A 4921-nucleotide genomic window follows, 5' to 3' on the forward strand; every position below is an offset into this window, starting at 1 on the left:
CAACTTTTTGGAAGATAATTTGACAGTTTGAATAAAAAGACCTATAAAGGGGATGATGGTGGGCTTCATGCCTTTTGGCTTAGCAGTTTCATTTTAATAATTTATCCCAAGAGAACCACCAAACAAATATACACATAAATGTATTTTAAGAAAGTATTTTCATAGCGAGATTGCTTTATAATAGCCTAAAATAGGAAATCACCTGCATTTATAAGAATAGGTGATTTGTTAACTACATCATATCATATGCTTTAAGTGAAATATTAAAACAGTCATTAAATGGTTTCATTAGAGAGCATTGACATGGAATGATGGCATTATTATATGAAGATATTATATGAAAAGTGCTGCTTTTTTTTTTTTTTTTAAAGATTTATTTATGAGGGAAAAAGAGAGCCTGCCTGCATGGGAGAGAAACCCAAGCAGACTGCGCTGAATGTGAAGCCCAGTTTGGGGCTCGATCCCACAACTCCCAAGATCTTGACCTGAGCCAAAATCAGGTCAGATGCTCAACTGACTGAGCCAGGTGCCCCCAGAATGCTGCTGTTTTTATAAAAACAAACAAATGTGTCTGAAGGATATGTATGTAAATGCCTCTGGATGAGGACTTTCTTTTGGCTTATTTATATTTTCTAATTTTTCAACAGTAAATACTGTAGTAGAAGCTTTTAAAATCCCACAAAGAAGAATATTCAACACAAGTTTGAGTGCTACTTTTATTTATTTATTTATTTATTTATTTGACAGAGAGAGGTCACAAGTAGGCAGAGAGGCAGGCAGAGAGAGAGGAGGAAGCAGGCTCCCCGCTGAGCAGAGAGCCCGATGTGGGACTCGATCCCAGGACCCTGAGATCATGACCCGAGCCGAAGGCAGCAGCTCAACCCACTGAGCCACCCAGGCGCCCTGAGTGCTACTTTTGAGGAAAGTGGTAGTTGGTTTTCAGAAAGGAGGAAGGTAACAGATAGTGTTTCTCAAAGAACTTTGGAGATGTAGGTGGGAATAAACAGGCCCCTGAGTTAGAAATAGAATTTGCATTGACTGGAAAAAAATTGCATGTGAAGGGAGCCTTGAGAGACAAAACAGAATAGAGAATGGAGTAAGGGCTAATAACACACTTTCTGATCTCATTGGTGGCACAGAACAGCTTCAAGTTGTCTGCAGACTATCCGTGATTTCTGGACTGCCTCAACCTCAGCCTCATACTCCCTGGCTCTTCCATTTACTTGTTCTTGGAATGCACCAGGGGAAATTTGAGTTCAGGCCCTGAACAGAGATTTGCTCTCTAGAGGTTAATGGGGGGAAACTTTGATCTTTTGTAGGAAATATTGATCAGTCCTTGACATCATGCAGGTAGGCCAGACAAGCAAACTGTTTACAAACTTACTACCACATAGTCCCCTGAGCTGTTCCTATATAAGGTCATGTACTCAAGTACATATGTCTTCTCCTTGGTGGATCTTTATCAGTACCACATGTTGTCAGTGACCCTGCCTAACTCACTCAGCTTAAAATGATTTTTTCCCCCATATCTTTGCAAATTAATTGTGTAATGAAAATCAGTGGTATTTCTGTTTGGGATTAGTATGTCCTTCATAGGAGTGTGTCTTTTTTTGTCTCTTTGAAGAAGATCATCTTCTATGCTTGTGTCCTAAGTTTTACTAGGTAGCAACTTTCTGTGCTTCCATTTCCTGATCAGCAAAATGGAGTATCATTAGAGTTTCTTCTAGCACTCATGTACTTAATTTATGAAACATACGGATATGGTCGATTACCACATATTAGATATATATTCATTGGTGGGTGATGACCTGAAACACTGTCTAGAGAAATATCCATCCATTCCTTGCATTTAGTTGATGAATTGGAGAAGATGGCTCTCCTAGGATTCTGCTCAGATTCCTTTGGGCACTCTGGCAAATAAATAGAGCATGCTGAGAAATTTCTAGGACACAGTGGGTTGTTCACGAACAGATGAAAGTGTGGGCTGATGACACTTTTAAGCTTCTTGCGAGGTTTATCCAACTCCTCCCCTCCTCCCCAATATTGAAGCTTGTTCAGTTTTCTGAGGGAAATCTGACTATTTCAGGGTTCTCTGTCTTATCATGTTCAGTTAGTTTTTAACCTTTCAAAACAGATCCTGCCTTCCCTGGGGAAGAGGTAAATACAAGTGTCAGGATGCAAGGTGAACCCCTCTTCTTTTTCCCCCCTCCTGCCTGCATTAGAGCCCAGATTTCACAGGGTACAGTGCACAAGAGTTGGATAGTTGAGGGAGTGAGTGAGGAGGAGGTTGAGAAGAGAACGGCTGGGCTTGAGCAGCAGCTGCGCTGGGAGAGAAATGACTGGAAGGAGAACAGGCTCTGTATCAGCAAAAGGAAGCCTGGGCTAGAACACAGAGGAAGTGGGCAGATGGGCCTGGAGACAGGTTATCACAGATTTTAGGGTCGTTGATCAATAGATGGAGTGAAAGTGTCAGAGGAGAAATGTGTTTTCTTTGGGTTTTGGTGGGGTCTTTGGAGGTGGAGTACAGACTTGGTGGATGGAAAGTGGGGGAACGGGCCTAAGAGGACAGTCATATTTAGTGGATGTTTAGAAGTATTTTCCGTGGCTTTAACTTTATTTTACAGTTCTGTGAATTTCAGTAAGTAGAGATTTGTGTTCAGGCTACCACAATTAGGATACAGAACAAACAGTTACTCAGTGATCATTTCATAGTAAAAAATATTACAATATTTTAAGGTAGTGTACATGTGATATCTTCATTTAAGAATTAAGTTTATTTTCTGCACTTGAACCTGGAAAATGCTATTCTAGTCTGATGGCTACATAAAGTTTTTATGATCATGTTACTTAATATGCTGTATCTCATAGACTATAATATTTCACCTTAAAGATCTCTGAAATTGGGATGTATGTTTGACATCATCTTATAATTCAAAGGAAAGCAGTTGTGGGAAAAACCAAGCATGATGCTGTAACAATGTGATGATGCTTGATAATATAACATATGCATAGATTTCTGTGTCATCATTTGTTTCTGGCATCACTGAACCTAAAGTTCCTTACTGGAGGTGGCTGTCGAGAGATGTGGAAAACGTAGACTCTCTTCCTCAAGAGTTGCATGGATGCATGGGGAAATGGACAAAGGATCAGTGGTTCTGTGATTGTGTTACAGTGTGATAAGCACTGTCCTAGAGCGATGGCTAATGGGGTTCAGAAGACCTAGAATACGTCAAAGATTCCCAGAAGAGAGAGTCTTTGAACTGTATCATAAAGAGTAAGGAGGATGATTCACCTAAGCAGGGAAGGAGTGAGGAGAGAGTGGGGAGGGCAAGAGATCATGGAGCTAATCCCGAGTGAGCCTGCTGGTAATGAAAATGGAATGAAGGGGATGCAGGGGGAGTTTAGCTTGAAAGTTTTGATATGAGGCAGGTTGGTGAAGCCCTTTCATTCCGTGTTCAGCATGGTTTTTTTTTTTTTTTTTTTTTTTTTAAGACTTACCTATTTATTTTAGAGGGAGTGTGTATACAAGTGCAGAGAGAGACGGGGTGGGGGAGAGAGAGAAGTAGACTTCCCACTGAGTGCAGAGCCTGACCTGGGGCTTGATCCCAGAACCCTGAGATCATGACCTGGGTGGAAACCAAGAGTTGGAGGCTTAACTCACTGAGCCACACTGGTGCCCCCGTGTTCAGCATGATTTTAATCCTGAAGGCAAATGGAAAGTTTTGGAAGAAAATGGGAATTTTTGGAAGATACTTCTGTTGGGGATTAAGAGAGGGTTTACATTTCAGAAAGGTGACCCTAGGAGCAGAAGGAAGGAAATGAAGTAGAGGTTGAGGAAACAGATCTAGAGTCAGGAGGATGTTTAATAGGTTGGAACAGTGACGCCCACGAGAGTTGATGGGAATTTGAACTAAAGCAGTGACAAGGAGATGGAAAGAACAAGTTCTAGTGATGCTTGGGAGGTTGAACTGACAACGTGATTATGGGAGATGAGGGAGAGGCATTGAGCACGACTCCCAAGTTTCCAGCTTCAGTAGATGGTGGGGCTATTTAACCGGAAAGAGCCACCAGCTTGTAATGATTTGAAGTATGAATCCATGGTAGAAATTACACTAAAGAAGTGTAGTCTATTCTTGCAAGAAAGTAGGCTATAAAGTAAGAGAACATGAGGAGTCTTTAGTGGCTGTTTTTTGTTTTTTGTTTTTTTGATCGTGAGGTTAACACTTTATAAAGGTCTCGTTGTTAGTGTGATTCTCTACTTGCAGAGTGGAACATTCTCAGACTCTGTGATTCTGTAATTTTATTGAAGTGGCTCTTTTTGCTTTTTGTTCATGGTTTAACCACTTTAAACATTTCCAGCTATAGCTAGCTGCAAGAACATAAGTTCTGTTTCTCGTCATGAATTTCTTCTTAAGGCCATTACCTTTGAAATTGTTTGATACATTAAAAAAAAATCTCAACAAAACAAAAAGTTGAGAAACTGAAATACTAAAGGGATTTGGCTGGTTTACAAGAAAGTAAAATATAATGAGAATACATAACTTTATAAGGTTAGGTTAAGTTATGCTTAATTGCAAACAACTTTGTGAAACATTTCCCTTCTTTTTTATTGTTTTTAAAACATGGGCTAAAAAGTGAGCATGCTTAAAGGTGTTGTGTATTCTGGAATTGCTTTGAATTGGAGTTGGTGAGTTTTGGAACAAATAAATCCCAGACAACTTATGATTTAATTTTATAGGTACACATTCATAAATTGGATTTAGGCAGTAATTCCAGAAAAGCATACACAGGAGAATCATTTGCTGTGTGTTCATTTATTCTACAAAGATTTAGTGGGTACCCATATGTTGAAGTCTGCTAGATCCTGTAGGAGGGGAAGTAAGAGGATTTAAATATTGCTGCTCATACGTGGTAGAAGGGT

The sequence above is a fragment of the Neovison vison genome, chromosome 6 (assembly GCF_020171115.1).
Source record: "Neovison vison isolate M4711 chromosome 6, ASM_NN_V1, whole genome shotgun sequence".
NCBI lineage: Eukaryota > Metazoa > Chordata > Mammalia > Carnivora > Mustelidae > Neogale > Neogale vison.